The 19,713-nt window shown below is 47.9% G+C and overlaps 1 long non-coding RNA gene across 2 annotated transcripts; it reads left to right on the forward strand.

Moving 5' to 3' along the window:
• Positions 1 to 242: 242 nt before the first annotated feature.
• Positions 243 to 18,548, forward strand: LOC129670449 (uncharacterized). 2 transcript variants are annotated; one of them, XR_008719210.1, is made up of 7 exons: positions 243 to 415; positions 7,359 to 7,665; positions 10,078 to 10,164; positions 13,991 to 14,297; positions 14,732 to 14,927; positions 16,843 to 16,952; positions 17,939 to 18,548. It is a non-coding gene; the product is annotated as an uncharacterized LOC129670449 (long non-coding RNA). The 2 variants fall into 2 exon arrangements; XR_008719209.1 differs by having other exon boundaries at positions 16,846 to 16,952.
• The last annotated feature ends 1,165 nt before the right edge of the window (positions 18,549 to 19,713 follow it).

The raw sequence follows: 19,713 nt of genomic DNA on the forward strand, positions 1-19,713 counted from the left end.
GATCAGCAGTGAAGGGTTTCAAGGACAGAGCCTTTCCTAGGCGGCCGCGCAGAGGACAGAGAGAAGGTCGCTGTAAGCCCAACAACTCATTTTCCCAAAAGCACCGGTCTGGATGTGCTCTGTCCCCCATTTGTAAGCTGAAACCAAGTCCCCATGGAACAGCTGATGAGACCAAGATAAAAACCATTCTTGTTAGATACGAACAAAACAAGAGGCATGCTGCCTGAAATACTTACTTTGTAAAAAGGTCTGCCGTGGTTCAGATAAGTGCCCTCCCACCCCCATGCAAAGGAGGAGGTGATGAAGCCTTTGAGAGGCGGGGCCTAATGGGAGAACGATCACAAGGGGGTGCGCCTTTGAAAGGAGTCTTGGGACCACGGCCTCCTCCTCTCCTTCGCTTCCTGACTGTCTTAAGGTAGGCACCTGTGGTGGTCGGAATGAAAATTACCCCCATAGGCCCATAGGGAGTGGCACTATTGGGTGTGATCTCGTTGGAGTAGATGTGGGCTTTGCTGGAGGAATTACGTCACTGGGGCTTTACGGTCTCAGATGCTCAAGCCACGCCCAGTAGGCGGTTCTCCTTCTGTTGCCTGCGGATCCAGACGTAGAACCCTCAGTGCCTTCTCCTGCACCATTTCTGTTCCCACCGCACCGTGCTTCCAGCCATGACGTTGATGGACTGAACCTCTGAACTGTAAGGCAGCCCCAGTTAAATGCTTTCCTTATCAAGCAATGACATGGTCATGGTGTCTCTTCACAGCAACAGAACCCTAACTAGGACCTTTTCCTTGGTGATACTGTACTGCCTGTTTCCTTTTCATGCTGATTTAGCCCAGGTATTTTCTCTCTTAAGTCTCTTTTACAAGGGCATTTGATTCCCAATCACAAGGACTGACTCTGGTCATTGGCCTCACTGTTCTTTGGAAATATTTGTTTCAATTGATCTGCAAAATGATATTTTTTGGGGGGGCTGGGTGATTAGATCATGAGGCCAAAAGGTATCAGTTTCATTCTCTCAAACCCCAATGCTTCAGATATCCACTAAGTATGCACAGATTTCTGGAACAACTTTGATCTTTAGTATTCTTTAAGATTGCAGCTCACTAGTTGGGTGGTGGTGGCAGTAATCTCAGTACTTGGGAGGCAGATGCAGATGGATCTCCGTGAGTTCAAGGCCAGCCTGGTGTACACAGCAAGTTCCAGGACAGTCAGGGCTTGAAAAACCAATAATAATAAAAAGATTGCAGCTTGACAAGATGTTCTGTCAGAACACTTTTACAGCAAGATAAACTCTGTATATAAGCAGCACAGGCAGGTTTCCTCCTTTCTTTAAAAAACTTCTCTTTGAAGTCCAGCTCCCCATTTTGTTTGCTGATACCTCATCCCCATATGAAAGTTAATGAGATTAGGATAAAAATAAATAAATCATTTTTGTGGGCACAGTGAGATCCAGATAGTTATGACAGAGGAGGACACAGGTATGATAAGACATTCTTATCAACCCCCACATTCTGGAGGTCAGTGCAGAAGGACCTTAGAGTTCAACCCTAACCTGGGCTACACAGAGATCCTGTCAAAACAAGGACGCAAACAACTATAAACCCAAACAAAAACCAGTTTCTCCTTCCCTGGCTGTCTGGAACACACCCATCATTTACTGTAGAAGTCTCTCTACACTGCTCTTCAGGGAGCATCACTATTCTTTGGAGACATTTAATGCTATTTGGATTGATCTCTGGAGGCTGGGCCTTCTGGAGGTGACAAGGGCAGAGCCCTTATGAACAGGACTAATGTCCTTAGAATAGAGGCCTAAGAGTCTCTCCCGCATCCCTGTTGCCATGTGAGGTTATAGCAGGATGGTTGTGTGCAAACCAGGACATTAAATTTGCTGCTGTCATGACTCCAGACTTGCCATCCCTCCGGGACTGTGAGAAACTTCTGTTTAGAAGTCACCCAGCCTGTGGCATTCTGCTACGTTGCCGCAACAAAGACACTCAAGAAATGAAACGTGTTTCTACAACATTTGGTGTAGGAGTGGCGATGGCAACTTTAAGAATTAGAAACAACTCAAATATCCACCCACCCATAGGGAACAGGCTAAAAAAGCTCCGGTCTCCATACATGGAAAATGTTCACAAAGGAACCCAAAGTGAGTATGTGTAATATGCATGCACCTAGGTCTCAAAAGTTCACCTGAGGCAAAGCCAGACATAAAAGTACTGTAGAAAATGGATCATACCAAATTCTAAAACAGTCCTATCTGATACTGCCAGAAAGCAGGGCAGCGGTTGCCTAGGGAAACACGCTCTGCACAGGGCAGAGACGTGTGACAGTGGGGTGGTGGCGAATGGGGTGGAGTGCCTTTATAGCTTCGCCTAACTGGATGTGTCTTTGGTTTGTCCACTCCTACTGTTGGACTCAGGAGCACAAGTCCCTTTGGCCAGCTGACTGTTAATGAAGCAGAGGTTTAGAAAAGCACTGTGCTCCGGGCTGGAGAGATGGCCCAGCAGTCAAAGGCTAGGCTCACAACCAAGACCATAAGAAAGCACTGTGCTCTGGGTGTGGTTTCTCATGCCTCTGCCATCACCACTCAGGTACATTTCTATAACTGATCTGAATCATAAGGGAAAGGACAGCTGTTTCTGCATCACTGCCTTGTCCCAGCCCAGGCTTGACCGGCCATGACCCCTAGTGCCATGAACACACAGCTGACATCAGCAGATCACACAGCCAGCCCTGTAAATGGATAAAAGATACAGTAAATGATTGTTATTTTAAGCCAGAGATTTTGGAATGCCTGCAATCCCAGCATTCAAAAGGCAGAGGCAGGAGGATGGCGACTTTGTGGACAAGCTGGGCTATAGAGCAACACCCTGCTTAAAAAACAAAACAAAACGATAACCAGAGTAATTGTTGGCATCAGGCAAATTCAGTTTGTGTGTCTCAGTTCCTCCCTGGGCTTCCGGCCTAGAAATAGCTGTGTCTGGTTCATCCTATTGCCCTATAATCAAAACTATTTACTTGATAAAGTATTTTGAAGGGATGTATAGATCATATGGAGTTGAAGTGAAAAGAGAGAAACAGCTTTTCTTTTCTTTTCCTTTTTTAGATAGAGTATTACTATGTAGCTCTGTCCAGGAACTCACTATGTAGACCAGGCTGGCCTCAAACTCACAGAGTCAACCTGCTTCTGCCTCTTGAGTGCTGAGATTAAAGGGGTGCACCACCATGTCCAGCTTTAAAAAAAAAATAATACTAATAATAAATAACAAAAGTCAAGAAATGAGGACCCAGAGACTCTGGTGACATGTACCTCTAGATAAAGGGTGACTTGGGGACCCCAAATCACCTGCCAGGCAGGTTGCAGTGTTTCCACGGTCAGTGAGGAAGAAGTGCAGAAGTAAAGCGGAGGGGCAAGCTGGAGCGCTCCAGGTACCGGGAGGCTGGGCCGACAGCAGAGGCCAGGCTTGCGGGCCACCCAGGAGCTCCTCAGAGAGGCGGAGGACAGGGCAGGCAGTGTGATGCCTCTGTACCTCAGCATCGACACCTTCCCCCAGGCCTCCTGCCTACGGGCCTCCCTGCCCACAGAGGGTCCCAAAGCCCTGTGCTTCCACCTACCCAGCCAGGCCTGGATATCAGCATTCGTTCCACCCAGCTGGCCACTGCAGGAAGGAGAGGGAATTATGGAGAAGTGCGCATGCACACACACACACACTCACACACACACACACACACACACACACACACACACACACACACACGGGTCCTGTTCTCTTCATCCTCCTTCGAGTATTAGGACATACTGCCCTCTCAAAGTCCACCTTTTTGCTCTCCTCTCTGATGTGCCCTATTTTTGATTCCCTGTCCTCAGAGAAGGCGGCTTACATGCCGTGTGTTTGATTGATGCCCTTCCTGTATCAGACACATTGATGTGTCAGGCTTCTAATAGCTTTGTGGGGGAAAAAAATAAAAAGCAATGCCTCAATTCCCCTGGTAGGTAGGACAGAATTGTAGGCGTGAAGAAGGTTTTATTGGCATCCTCAAAAAGACAGGGAAGGGGAGCTCACCTGAGTCTAACTACTGATCCCTCATAACGATCTCCAGGGACATGAAGACAGTTGAGGTAATGGCATACCACGGTAATGGCATACCATGGCTCCTTGAGGGCACTCTCTCCTAGGTAGGTGGGCTGGATGTTCAAGCTTACACCTGGACACGTGCATACCAGGGGACATCAATTACTAACAGAGATCACTACGATGCCTCCCTCACCACCCTCAGCCTGGAGCCTGGCACTAAGTGCCAACGAGACCCCCTCCCCTCCCTGCTTTGCCCCTCTGGACTTCTCTGAGAAAATACTTCTCAAATCAGCAACCTTCACAGCCCCTCACCGCAGCCCACTGCCCCAGGCTGCACTCGACACCTCCACAGCCTGTGGGGACACAGAACTGCCCCACACGGTAACATAGAGCAAAAGCTGGCTGTTGGGACCTTCTCAGTCTCCACCAGTGCCGTCCTCCAGCGCTGAAGGACTTTGTGGCAGATGTGGGTAGAGCTTGCAAGCCTCCAAGGCATCCTCGTGGGAGAAGAGTTTTCAGGAGAGCAGCAGCGTTTTCCATTCAACTGACTGTTTCCCACCTGGTGTGGTGTCTGTTTAATTTTTATATTAGCATGATATCATTTCTGTGAATAAACCGAACCTATTCAAAGGACAAATCTTGCATGGCCATCCTAATTGCTGAGCGCTCACAACTCACAGCCCATGCTCTGGGTACTGGGCGATTTTGTTATTGCTTCTTTGAAGACAGGGTCTCTGTGTCACCCTGGCTCTCCTGGAATTCTCTGTATAGACCAGACTGGCCTCGAAACTCAAGAGATCTACCTGCCCAGTGCTGGGGTTAAAGACATATGCCACTACACCTAGGGAAGCAGGTGGTTTTGAAGACGTGGCATCTCGAGTCGAGCTTAACAAAGGTTCCATCCACCAGTGGGTCCAAGGCCAAGTTTAAAGTTCTCTGATACTTGGCATTTTGGTGGCAGTTAGGAAAGCCTAACTTCAGTGAATTTCTTCAGCAAGAAAGCACTCCTGGCTTTGTTGCTAGGCCCTGCCAGGTTGTGAGGAAACCAGCTGAACCTGCACCCTTCATGGCCTGGGTGCCATCTAACACTTCTCTGCCAAGGCTCAGCATGCCCCATGGTATTCTTGTCACTGACGAGAAGAGGCATGTAGCAAACCTGCCCCAAGTGGACCCAGAGTTTTCACAGTAGGTCAACTGCATCTGCAGGGCCATGACTTAATACTGAAGGACTTAAGGTTTTCCTTGATAGCAATGGAATTTTGTTCATTTAAACAAAGTAGTATCTAAAAACTGGTTTCAGGAAGTGTAAGGAAAGGGTAAACGAACTGATCTCTCAGAACCTGACCCACGGCCCGGCCTCTGTTTCTGCTCACCAGAGCCTCTGGCCATGGCAGAAGGGATTACATAATCACACAGCCAGACAACTCTCTCTCTGTGCATGACATTCAGCTGCTTTTCTCAGAGGTTGCTGAGTCCGTTCATAAACAAAGTGGGAATGGAAGCAAGAACAGAAGATGCTTGTGGACTCTGCAGCAGGGGCTGCCTAGGTTATGCTATCCTGCATAACCGTTTCTGGCAGCTTCCTGCTGCTGTGGCAAACACCTGAAAGAAACAACTCAGAAGCTAGCTCCGCTTAACTACTGGGTAGAGCTGAGCTGGACTCCTGCCACAGGGGATGAGGCAGCAAGCTGATGTAATTGAAACAGGCACATGGACTGAATTAGAATTTTCCACCCCTTTTCTCCCATTCATCTAGGGAAAGAGTGCCAGGTACCGTTAAATGTTCAAGCAGCAGCTATCGCCTCCTTCCTTTTGGCAGGGCGAGCCCCTCTTCTGTTTGAAACTGTACCCCTACTCCCACATGGTTTAGATAAGTACCCCAATAATTTAACCTAACACCGGGGGTCCTCATCGCTCTGCTAGTACTATGCTTTGGATATTTGTATCCTCATAAAAATTTATGTGAACACATAATTCTCAGTGTAATAGCATAAAAAAGCGGGGTCTTCAGGAGCAGGTAAGCCATGGGGGCTCAGGCTCATTGATAGAAAAGGGCTGGAGGGAATTAGAGATCCTTTTTGCCATTTGTTTATTTATCTGGTGTTAGGGGAAGCAAACCTAAGGCCCCATGCATGCTAGTCACATGCTGTGCTTCTGAGCTGTACCCTAACTTCTCTTTGCCTTTTGTTGTTTCACCGTCCACCAGGTAAAGACACAGTCCTCACCCTTTCTGCCATTTGGGCACATGGCCATAAGCTCCCTCCTGGGAGCAGAAAGAGTAATCCTCACTGAATTTGCCAGGATCTTGATTTTGGAGTCTTAGCCTATAGAATCATGAGAAAACAAATCTAGGTTATTTTTTTCTTTCTTTCTTTTGTTGTTTTGTTTGCCTGTTTGTTTTTCGAGACAGGGTTTCTTTGTGTAGCCTTGGCTATCCTGGACTCACTCTGTAGACCAGGCTGAACTTGAACTCAAGAAATCTGCCTACCTCTGCCTCCCCAGCACCAGGACTAAAGGAGTGTGCCACCACTGCCTGGCTTCTATTGTTAGAGTCCAAGAATCACCAGAGAAAGACCCCAGATTCAAGTAGTATGCTTAAGCAAGGAGTGTTTATTCTGCAGAAATTTTCCAGCGTGCTGGGGCCGCCATTCCTTAGAGTGGGTCTACAAAGTAAGCATGCAGGCTCAATTTAAAGGCAAGTAGGAAGATTTCCAGAAGGAGGTAAGCTTTCATTTGATTGGTTAGTAGTGACTCAGGAGGTAGGGGGATTTAGGATTGGCAAAACTGTTAGGAACTTACCAGAGTTGCTAAGGACTTTTCCTCAGGTTTACTGAATCATTGCTCAACTCCATGAGTTAACCTTTACGCTGATTGGTTGCCTGAGAGCTGCCATTTTTCCAGAAACTGTTTTTCTATGTTCCGAAGAACAGACACTCAGGCCTAGTGAGGCAAAGTTGAAAATGAAGCCTGTCATGGAGTCAGACGAGCCAAACAGATTGGGGCCTTCTCACTAGGTTCTTTATAAAATCTCTACTCTTAAATATTTTGTTCTAGAAAGAGTAACATACTAAGTGGTGGCAGATTGGAATGAGAAATGCCCTAGACGCTCGTTTTTGTATTTGAACACTTGGTCCCTGGTTGGTGGCACTGCTGGGAGAGATTATGGAACTTGGCTTTAGGCATCCCCCCCCCTCCTGCCCATTTTATAAGATGTCTCAATCTTTCCAGTTATAGTAATTTATTTTATTTTACCTTTTAATATTATGTGAACGGAACAAGCATCAGAAACTTTTCACGACGATGGTGCTGAAGGTCAAGAAGGAAGAAGCTCCTGCTCATCCCAAGACTGAAGCCAAGAAGGCGGTGCCCGTGCCGAGAGAGGCGCCCCAGTCACAGGGGAAGATCTGCACTTCCTCCCTTGTGGCTCTGGAGGCAGCACAAATACCCTCTCAAAAGCATGCCGGGAAGAAAGAAGCTTGACCATTCCACCGTCATCAGGACCCAGGGCCACCCCCCCCCCCATCCCAACCACAGAGTCAGCCGTGAAAAAGACTCAAGACCTTATCACACTTGTGCTCATCATCAGGTATGTCGGGGCTTACAAGCGCCAGATCAAAAAGCAACTTTGACACTGATGTGGCTAAAGGCATGTGTTCGGCTGGCTTCTCACAGAGATGCTCTGAATGTTGCCAATAAAACTGGGATCATCTAAACTGAGTTCAGCTGGTTAATTCTATAAAAAAAAAAAAAAAAAAAAAAATCACAATAAAAGTGTTTTGCCTGCATTTATGTCTGTGCACCACGTGTGTGCTGGGTACCCTCTGAGGCCAGAAGGGGGTGTCAGATCCTCTGGTACTGGAGTTACAAAAGGCTGTGAGCCACTATGTGGTTGCTGAGAACTGAACTCACGTTCTCTGCAAGAACAGCCAGTGCTGTTAACTGCTGAGCCATCTCTCTAGGCCCAGTTATAACACATTCTATTATGTGAGAATCAGTCTCTGTTGCTTGCAAACCAAGAACTGCATTGCCAACACAGAGAGAAAACTGGTCTGGAGAGAAACGTTTGCTTAAGCACAAACACCTCAGACGTGTCGATGTAAACCCTACCGCTCTCATTTTGTTGTTGTTTTCTGAGAGGGGGTTTTTCTGTGTAACAGCTGTGGCTGTCCTGGAACTCACTCTGTAGACCAGGCTAGTCTTGAACTCAAGAGATCCACCTACCTCTGCTTCCCGAGTACTGGGATTAAAGGTGTTCACCACCACTGCCTGGCCAACAGCTCGAATGTTGTTTTGTTTTGTTTTTGCTTTTGCTTTTTAAAAACCAGCTCTCATCATAAAGGAAATAAGAGATAGTTTATTCTGGAGCCATTCTGACTCCCCATGGCCCCAGAAGATAGATCTAGGTTACCCCAATTTCCATGTTCCAACATGGAGACAGTTTCATGAAGTTTTTATAGTTTTACAGAACAAAGAAAGTCATAAATCAAGGCAACTTTAAAACACATTGGTGAGTACACCAGAGGAGCTAATGCCAATGAGATGGCAATAATGAGATGGGGGTGTGAATTCTGAAGGCCCAAGATGCTATCGGATGACGTTCTTAGCTCCTGGATGGGTGGAAGCTAAGTTCTGCTGTTAATAGCTTCTAAGAGGTTTTTACTTATCACAGTCATTTGTTCTAAGTTAATAGCTTCTAAGAGAGTGTAGTTATTATCATGAGGTATTAGTTTAGACAACAGAATGGGGCCAGGAAAGGCTGTTCCAGAGGCTAAACTTAGATAAAGCAATTAGCCTCTGAACCTACAAAATACCAGTCTCCCCACAGTACTGATTCCAATCAGTCTGTCTGTGTCTCTGCTGACACAGACTCCTCCCAGTGGTTTTTTGTTCACAGCCAGACACAGCTTCTTTTCAGGAATTCTTGTTCACACATAGAACTAGAAACCAGGCATTCTCCTTCCTTTGCTGTGCTAAACCCCTTCCTCTACCACGTTTCCTTGAAAATATGACTCTCGAGGTAGATCTACAAAGAAGACGCTGAGGAGCAGACCTGGGCCCAGAGCCTGTACCCCGTCTCCTGTATCCTCCATTCCTCAGCCTGCACACTGCGTGCCCATCACTGAAGAGCACTCAGGAAATACACAGGAAGCCGTACCTTCCCAGTATGATGGCGTGGGTCCTGTCAGCCGAGCTCCCAAGAGCCCTCCCAGAGGATATCGAAACACAGTGAGAGACCACACAAGCAGAACTATGTTCTGTGGGTGAATCCCTGAACGTACTGTGAACAGAGCTGCCAGTTAGCCACCTGAGGTTGAACAGAGGTGCTGGACATGATATACTTTCTCCAGGGTCTTGTATTGAGTAAACACCAAAATGCCAGACCAATGAGGCTTTCCACAAGGCAGCAAGCTCCTCCTGAGCTCCTCCTATGTGCTTGAATGTTTTCACTTTCAGTATCTCCGAAAGCCTAAGGCAGCAGTTTTCAACCTCTGGGTTGTGACCACCTCAGGGGTCAAATATATATCAGATATTATCCTGAATATCACATATTTACCTTACAAATCATAATAGTAACAAAATTACAGTTATGAAAGAGCAACAGAATAATTTTATGGTTGGGCGTCACCGCAACATGAGGCACTGTATTAAAGCGTCCCAGCCTTAGCAAGGTTGAGAACCACAGGCTTAGAGCACAGCCATTTCTAGTTGAGCTACTCCGGATGCTGCTGCTCCTTTACACTCACACATACTACATCTGAAAAACATTCTGAGTAAAGCTGTCTCCACACCGACCAGCTATAGTTGTGGTGATTTGAATAAGATTGGCCCCCGTAGGCTCATGTATTTGAATGCTTAGTCACCAAGGAGTGGAACTGTTTGAAAGGATTGCAAAGATTAGGGCATATGGCCTTGTTGGAGGAAGTGTGTCACTTGGGGTAGGCTTTGAGGTTTCAAAAGCCCATCATGCCAGGTCTGATCTCTGTCTCTCTGCCTGCAGATCAGCACATAGGGCTCCGCTCCACTGCTATGCTCCCTGCTATGATGACAATGGACTAAGCCTCTGAAACTGTAAGCTGGCTCCCAGGTAATGCTTTCTCTTATAGAACTGCCTTGGTCATGGTGTCTCTTCACAGTACTAGAACAGTGACTAAGTCAACACTGCAATGTAAGCCAATCCTGATTTTGTCTACCCAGAGTTGCCATTGAATTCTACCAGCTGCAGGGCCCAGTCCCACAGGACTGGCCCTATTTCAAATGAAAAATTCAAGCCCAGGTCTGCTGTATTTCTACTCATCAGCTATATAAATTGGGTACTCCTATGATCCTCTCCTTGGGTATAATAAGTTGCTGTAAAGCTGGTCTTGGTGATACACACACACACACACACACACATGCACAATTTACTAGAGGAACTTATACAACTCAAAAAGGCATTTTCCTTTTGTTTACTGGCTTATTATAAAGATACAAATCAGGAACAGCAGCTGAAAGAGACGCACCGGGCAAAGGTTCTGGGAGTCGGGCTGGTGGCTGAAGCTTCCATCTCCTTTCTGGGCACATGATCTTCCCAGCACCTCACTGTGTTCACAAGTCTGCAAGCTCATTAAATCTCACTGTTCAGAAACTAAACAACAAGCAGAACTCTCCTACTCTCTTCTTCTCTGCACAACACCCCCTCCCCTCCTTTGGGATTTAAGACAGTATCTAATTATATGGCACAGCTGGTCTTAGAGTCTCATTCCTCCTGCCTCTGAATGACGGTATCATAGGCTCATCCTACTTCAAGAGTGTTTGTTTTCTGTTGTGTTGTTTTAATAGGGCTCAATGTACACTTTCCTCTCCTTCCCAGAGGTCAGGGGTTGGGGAAAATTCTGACCCCCATCACTCGGCCTTTCCTCAGACTGGCTCCATTCTGCGGCTGCCTAGGGGTTCCTAATTCACAGCACTAGCAGAAACTCAAGTATGATCAGAATGGGCTGCTTCCAAATAACAAAAGATGGTCCCATCACTCAGGAAATTCCAGGGGCTTTAAACAGCTCAGTGTCAGAAATGAGGGACAAGGACCCAATACAGTTCTAGTTACATGTCCTCCAACTCTGCTACTAGCTGTCCACACCCTGCTTCTGTCCTGGGCATATTCCTGTCTAGTCCCTAGCTGACTGGCTTTGCCATTGGTTCTGGGCAAAGGTGAACACAACAAAGTTCCTCTCGTGGAATCTTTGTCATATGGCCCGTTATACAGTGAGAAGGGGTGACAAGGCTGGTTAGTTTTCATGACTGCGTGACTGCCTCGTCTGTATTCTTTGCGCCTCCCTCAGTCCTTTGTGGATTGTCCTTTGTTGTGTCTGAAATGACTCAATGTGTCTTGTGGTTCTAGGAGGCTCTGTCTGGGCAAGCTCTTGGGAGTGGTAATCTCTTGTATTCGCAAGGCCTGAATCCATGAGTTCAATTAACTGCAGACTGGAATCCTAGAGAAAGTGATCACACCAACACGCCTGTCATTCTTTCCCATAACGACTCTTCACGCCGCACGCACATTGTCATTAGGGTGTTGGAAGTAACCTAAAGATGACTTAAGCTCTACAAGAGAATGTGTGTAGGCTCTATGCGAAAATCACAGCATTTTATAAACGACTGGAGCATGTACAGGTTTCAGGGTTCATGCTGGGTCCTGGCACCAATCTCCTGTGGCTACTTGAGGACAGCTGTATTTTATCGGACTATTGCTTTATTATTCTCTTCACTGTTCAGACTGGGAATTGGCCCCACATAGACAAAATGACTTGGCAGAACCCCAGGCACAGGCCAGGCTGCATACAGGTCGCCCAGCCTCCATAGAGTACCATACTCCCGAACTGAGGCTGCACGCTTGTGACTGGAAGCCATGTGGTTAGGAAAGACAGTGCATGCAGAAAACCTGGACACCCTTTGGTTGGAGATGAATGTTAATCTTGGGCTTCCCTGCAGGAAGTGATGGAGGGTGGTGGATTCAGGTGTGGGGCCAGTCTCTCCTGCAGCGGTCCCTACACCTGTTGCCATGGTTCCCCTTGGAGAAAGTCTTCATTAATGATGCCTTAATGGCGATCAGTCCTTTTTTTTCTTTTCTTTTAATAGAATAGTTTCTTTAATGGCATCTAAAAACTCAGGGAAAGCCTGGGCGCTCAGGAGAGTCTCAGTTTCAACAGTTGGGGATAGCTCATGAGAGGCAAGTACAGAATCGGATTGGGGCCTACCATGGAATCTCTATTCCCTCCTCAGTCTTTCGAGTCTACAGTGAAGCTGGCATGCAAATAAATGCTCGTGGAAAGAGTGGATTAAATAGAGCTTAGAATGATGGTATCCTGTGATTCTAGAACTGGGAAGACAGTGTGGTGGCAAGAGGGCACCGAGTTCAAGGGCAGTCTGGGATGCACAGCAAGGCCCCATTTTATAAGCAAGCTGGATGTGGTGGTGCACTCTTGGGGGTGAGGAGTGAGGGCATCTGGAGGATCAGGAGTTCAAGGTCTTCCCCTGCTACATACCAAGGCCAGCCTGGGATACATGAGAAACTGCCTCAGCCAGGTCTGTTGTGTTTAATAAATCGGTGACAGGCTATATAATGTTTATTATTCTTAGCCCTATAATTATTACAGCGGCATTATTTAACCCGCTATCACACTCAATAAAACACAGACACCTGTTAGTTTTATAATTGCCTAATTTACCTTGGGCGGGGCAGACATTCCACTTAACGCTGTCTCAATAATCTCACCATCCACCTTCCAGCCTCCATCCAATGCCATCTACCTTAACCATTCCTGTTTGGGCTACCTTCTGTCCATAATCTTATTAATACTTGCTTACATTTTTTATCTTGGTATTTTCTCCATCCATATCATCCTTGGAGTCCTTCCTCCTGGCCCATATGGTTCCTCCTCCATGCTAACCCATCCTAGCATCCTCCTTCCTCCTTTCTTCCTGTCTTTCTCTCTGTTTCCTGGGATTCTCCTGAACCCAAAGCTTGTAGGCCTTTTAATCAACCAATCAGGAATGATGTATTAGGCAGGTTTACAGAATAAGAACAGGCAGTAACCAGATCTTGAGGGCCAGTAATTAGCATCAAAATACAAGCATCAGACCAACCCCCAACACTAGTCATCTTGAGCCCAGGCTGTAAGGATAACTGGTCTTATCCTCTATCCTCCATCTGGTCCTTTCCATTGTGCTGATTCAACATAGCATGCGGTGGCATGGCATCAGGAGGGCAGCAATATACTGCTAAGCCCCTCCTTACATCTAACTCAATACCCAGCTACATTATTGCCACACAAAAAAGACTTACATATACTGGCAACCAGGACCTGCAGGTTAAAATCACAACAACACAGCCACGATTAAGCCCTCATCAAATGAAGTTGCATCCTGATAGTGCCGAGTGTTAGTGATATGAACTGAAGCGCCCAGAAGAACGGGGGTGGGGCACATGTGTGTTAAAGATTTTACGAGGCCAAATGACTGAACTTGGAGATTATGGAGTCAAAACCTTGCAAACCAGAGCCAAATTTTCTTTGGCTCTTTAAGTGTGTCTAAAAGGCTTCATTGTCTATCCCATGTCTGAACTAACATCTTAAAACGTATTCTTGGCAGAGCACTAGCCTTTGACAGTCCAAAACCTCAGGCTGTTGTCAGCTACTATCTGGAGCCTACAGTAGAATTTCCCCTACTATGCTCTAACGTCCGACCTGTAGCCCCCATGACAGGAAGTCCTTTGATTTATTATTTTCTTTGTTCTGTAACTAGCAAAGTCTCCTGTAACCTATGCAAGCCTGAATTTGTCTTGTGTTCCCCGACCATGCTGCTCATATTTGGCTGCAGAATAAACTCTCCCTAATTTCCTCTGAAGGTGAGAACTGTGGTTTTTATGCCAACAGTGGTGACTGGCTAAAATTGCTGCTGCTCTGCTGACCATGAAAACCTAAGTTGGTACAGCAACTCAGGAGAGAAGTCTGGGTGTTGGCAAATTCAAGTTGTAAATAGCTCTGGATCAGCAACCCTCAGCAGGTCTTTGGTCTGCTTTGGAGAAACTGTTACTTCAATGTCTGAAGGCTCTTCACACCTGAATTTGTAGCACAGAAAAACCGGAAACAACTTAGATGTCAATCATCCAGTGAACAGAGAAGAAATAAATCTTGGTATATAACAGAATAAAACTCCAACTGGATTAGAGGGAGAGTACAGGTAAAATCCTCATGCTGTCCTAAGTAGAAATAAACGTTATTTGTAGGGGCATTAAAGTTGGAAGCCAGACGTGGTGGCAGACACTTATAATCTGAGCAGTGGGGAGGGGGAAGCAACGGCTCAAGGTCAGCCTAGGCTACATGTGACCTTGGTTCACCAAAAACAGTCAGAGAAAGAAGCGAAGGAGGTTAGGGAGGAGGAGAACCACAGCTAGGAACATTCTTACATTATGGCTGTTGTAAGAAGGTCTGACTATGAAGTGGAAGGAAGCGTGGGAGGGGCAGGTATAAGCTGGTTCTCACACTCCCGTGTACCCATCACTGCTGTAGGGATAGCGGGTTTCTTTGGTTCTCCCCGAGATATTTCTTGGGCACCCAGCCCACAGTGTCAACTCGGGCTGATGGGTCTGATGTGTGCAAGCCCTCTTTTCTCAGCTTTTCACCAGGAAGTGCAAGGTTCGGTCTCAGCAAACATTAACTGACGGTTTATGGGTGGAGTCACAGCTGTCTCTCCAGCAACCCGGCAAAGCATTGAGGTCAAGAGGTCAAGCACATGACCTATACCGCCTACAACCTGCTGGAAAAATAGGAGCTGGTCTTATCCGAATGCCAAGTCCAGCCTGGAAACTCGGTAGGCTTCGCTGAAAGTTGAGGTCAAACCCACCAGCTAGGGACAGGGCTGTCCAAAGACCCCCCCCCCCCAGCCCCACTCCCAGCCCTCGGCTTCCAGGACTGAACCTTCACCCGGTATTTTTATCCAGGGAGAAGGCCCTCGAGTGTAGGTGAGATGCTCATGGACACCAACTGCTCCTGACCCCTCCTACATCCTGGGGGGGAGGAGGGAGGGGCGGGGTTTCACTTATTTTGAGGACAGGGAAAGATAGAGTGCCCCAGCCACAGAAATCCGTCTGCTGATACTATCCCTGTCAGCCACATCCGTCTGTACCCTCTATAGCTGTATCTATTTCCGCAAGCCCAGGGTCCACTCCTCTAAGAACCCTGACCAGCTCCTAAATCAAACAGAACAGTTGTGGCCCAGAGCCGACACACAGCAGGAACAGTAGAGCGGCTCCTATTAACGACAATCCGTAAGCCCAACCGGTGCCCAACCGGTACCCATCCTTGCTCTCCCCGGTCCCTCTCGCAGCCCGTCTGCTACTCAGCACCTCCGCCTGGGGACCTAGACTGGGAACGCACCCCAGCCAGGCGCAGAAGCCTTGCCAGGACTGCTCACGTCTGCCAGGAGTGGCCTCATGCTAGGTCTGACCCGCCCCGGCACCACCCGGTCCTGGCTTAATACTGAAGGTTTCCTACACTGCGCCTGGCTGTCGCCAGGTGGCGACAGACTACATGGTCTGCAGAAAACAGTCTTTGACATTTATTTACCTGTGTGTGTATACACACACACGCACACGTGTGCAAGCCTCCCCCCTTTGTTTTTGAGACAGGGTTTCTCTTTGTAGCCCTGGCTGCCCTGGACTCACTTTGTAGACCACGCTGGCCTCGAACTCACAGAGATCCGCCTGCCTGTGCCTCCCCGAGAGCTGGGATTATAGGCGTGTGCCACTATGTCCAGCTGTGCAAGCCCTTTTTAACTCAGGCGCCACAGTATGTGTGTAGAGTCATAGGACAACTTGTGGGAATCTGTTTTCCCCTCCCAGCAGGTGGGTTCTAGGGCTCAAACTCGGGTCATCAGGCTTGGAAACAAGCACCTTTAATTTCTGAACCTCCAGTGCCCACATTAATATTTTTTTAAATGGGTATGTCTGTTCGTTTTTTAGTACATTTATCTTGTCTTAAAATTCCTAGTCCAGAGCCAGGTGCGGTGGCATACGCACTCAGGAATCCCAGCACTGTAATCCCAGCACTCAGGAAGGCAGAGGCCAGTGGATCTCTGTGAGTTTGAGGCCAGCCTGGTCTACAAAGTGAGTCTAGGGCAGCCAAGGCTACATAGAGAAACCCTGTCTAAAAACAAACAAAGAAACAAACACACACACAACAACAACAAAAATAGTCCAGCACCTAAAATTCCTATGAAGCCTCTTTGGACTCTGGACTTTGGCCAATTAAAACACACACACACACACACACACACACACACACACACACACACATGTCACCATCAATGCCACAGTCATTGGAAACTGGCTGTTCTGTATAATTTGGATAGGAGGGGCCAACCCAAAGTGTTGGGTGGCCTAACAGGAATTGATGGAGAAGTTACCCCACGGCAGGCCCAAGACTCAGTTTGCCATGGGGCTTCTCAGACTCTTCCAAGCTAGCATGTACATCATCTGAAATTTGAGTTCAAGATACTCCTGCAAATTAGAATCTATATGATTGACTGGTGTGGTTAGGTCCTATACTTCGGGGCATTCAGCCACATTTATAGGCGCAGATAGCGATTAGGATAAACTATACTGTGACAGAAAATACATGGTTATAATAAATTGGCCATTATCTCTACGGATTTGCTATATCCTAACATTCCTAATATTGACAGTGATACAGTTGGTTGGGCCCAGTTAATTTTTCCCTTTTCTTAGTAGGAAGAAGTTCTGTTGCCCTTGGCTCCGGGAATTTGAATTTAAAACAGAAATACCCTAAGCTGAGCATGGTGCCACATGCCTGCAATCCCAGCGTTGGGAAAGCAGAGGTAAGACAATTGTCATGAGTTCAAGGATGGCTTGATCTACATAGTGAGCTAAGACCCACTATACTAAATCATGAGATCCTGAAGGCCGCTCAGCGGGTTGCCATGCTAACCTCATGGCCTGGGTTAGATCCCCAGAACTGCTGATAGAAGGCCAGAACTGACTGTATAAAGCTTCACATGCCCACATGTGCACCACGACACGCCGTATGCCCTGTGTGCATGTGCTAGGATTCGAGGCATGCACCGCCATGCCTGGGCTTTTAGATGCTTCTAAATTTCAAACAAAGTAGGCTGCCCACATAGTCTGATGGCCTAGAGCCTTCGGGTTAGTGTTTCTTGGTGATTACGTGCTCGTAGCATTGCTGAACTGAGAGGCAAGGTTGCAGTGAGCAGGAGAGAGGAGTTAGAGAAATCGGGTGAGCCGCGGAAGAAAAGCGCTCACAAGCAAATGCTCCGGTTCTGCTGCTCTGACAGCAATGCTCTGAAACCACTCTTCACAAGCCAGTGTTCCCCGTGAGGGAATGGCTAACCAGCTCTGGAAAGTCTGCCAACCTGAGGAAGCAAAATGGTCACTTGGGCACAAAGGCACTGATTTGGGCGACTCCTCTAGTGAAACTGGATGTTCTTAGGGCCCCACATTGGTTTTAGACGATGTCTGGTGCCAACCTTAGCGTTTGGGTTCAGGGGAAGTTAGTCTGAGAAGAGTCATTATAATGGTTATACCTGCTAAGCAAGAGCCTGTTAGGCCAGGTACAGCGATAAGCAATGAGTGACTAGCAAAGGAACTAAAGCTAGCCCAAGATAGTCTTGGTTCTAGATGTACAGCAGTCCAATTCCCCACAACCACCAGGTTCTGGCCAATCAGCCTCGCAGAACTGCAGGCATAGGTGAGTTCACAGGCTCAGCACAGCATCCCCCAGTGAGCAGAGCAGCTGCAGCCTCACCTCCCAGCCCCTCCTCTGACTTTGTATTCTGCTCTGGCATAGGAGGAAGTACAGAACAGCACGAGCTGTCCGTTGCAAGAAGACAGGATGCTGGGACCCTCCCCACTGCAGCCTTCTGTCCCCCGCCCCCCCAAGGTGAAGATCAGGAGTCCCCATTAGGCAGGCACGCAGGGAGCAGCTACCTTTAAGCACAGTAGGTCAGCCACAGGGCTGGCTGTGGCGATGCTAATGGGGGGCTCCCAGAGCTCTCATAGATGTAAACGTTCTTTCTGTCCTGACCTCTGTTTGCCTGTCTGGAAAACAGGGACACTGTAAAAGTTGACAGGCCCAGGGCACAGGTTATTATGCCCTCAGGTCTCTGTGTGTACTGGTAACAAACCTCCTGTGAACATCAAACCCCGCTGATGCTCCGCTCAGACAGACTCAAGTTGTGGGCGTTAGGCAGCCACTGGACAGCTCAGTCCGGGTTGGCGATGGGGGTGGCCTGGGGGCAGCTCCTAACCCAACATAACCTTCCCCTCCTCCCTGGAGCTGGCATGGGTTCACTCAAGTTCTGGATCTTATTTTCAACTTAATGGCTTAAGAAAAAAAAGAGAGAGAGAGAGAGAGAGAGAGAGAAGGATGAAAATAAACTCAACCCTATGACTGTGGGTCACCCTACTGGCTGTTCTTTGATATTTGAGGACTAAGCAACGGGGCTGATTGCAGAGGGGAGATTTGAAACCAGCATAATTAAGAGGAGAAAATGTGTCTGGGCTGCAATGGCACACACCTTTAACCCCAGCATTTGGGAGGTAGAGGGATGTGGCTGCCTCTCTGTGAGTTTGTGGCTAGCCCAACCTCCAGAGTTTCAGGATAGCCAGGACTACATAGAGAGAGAGCCTGTTTCAAACAAAACAAAACATGAAGGGGAAAATGTCCATTGTGGGCTGTTCTAAAAGCACAGCGGAGTTTACATTTGGAGGGGAAGGGCAGGGGGACACAGGGACTTGGGACAGCAGTTATGCGAAGCGAAGCTTCTGTTGGAAGCCCTGAAGCCTGCATTCTTTTACGTGAGTACCTTCTCTCAGCAGACCACCCCAAGAAGAAGACAGCAGGGAAATGGCCAGCCACCTGTGGCCTGGCACGTTAAAACAAAGGCTTCTGTCTCCCACCAGCAGGCGCACTACTGATGGACTGGCTACCTGGGAGGCAGGTAAGGCAGGGGCTAGTTTGAATCCAGGAGTTTGAGGTAGCCCAGGCAAACATTGCCCAGCACTACTTGTGTCTCTAAGGCCCCTAAAACTTGGAGTCTCCAGAGCCTCTCCCCACCAATACCTCTCCAGGTAGAGTTACTGAATGGCCCAGAAGTGTCTGCGTTCATCAGTCCAGAGGAACAGAACAGGGCCTGGATTTCTGTCCCAAGCCCGGCTATGATTCCCACCCAACTTCAGTTTCCCTCTCTGCAGAATCCTGAGACTCTAAGCAGGAAGCACTTGCTGTGGCATTTCTGTTTCTGCTCCCTCGGAAGGCCCGTCCTTCCCTCCAGACGGACTACTTGTGGCATCCCCGGACTCCAGGCTCCCAGGAGCATGCTTCTCGGATCCTCAATGCAGGCGTCTGCCTTATCAGGCTCAAATCTCAGGGGAGACAGACATTCTGGCCTCCTCCATGACAACAATGGTCCCTTCCCACTGGCCCCAGCTTGACCCTGAGCATGGGTGGGTGGCCAGTGCCTGCAGAGGGAGTTCCCCACCTTTCTAGCATGAATCTTCCTTTCAGACCTCCCTCCACAGGCTCTTACCAAATGGAGCTGACCCTGGCGTGGGAGGCGGGGG

The sequence above is a fragment of the Psammomys obesus genome, unplaced genomic scaffold (genome assembly GCF_907164565.1).
Source record: "Psammomys obesus unplaced genomic scaffold, mPsaObe1.curated_primary_1811, whole genome shotgun sequence".
Lineage (NCBI taxonomy): Eukaryota > Metazoa > Chordata > Mammalia > Rodentia > Muridae > Psammomys > Psammomys obesus.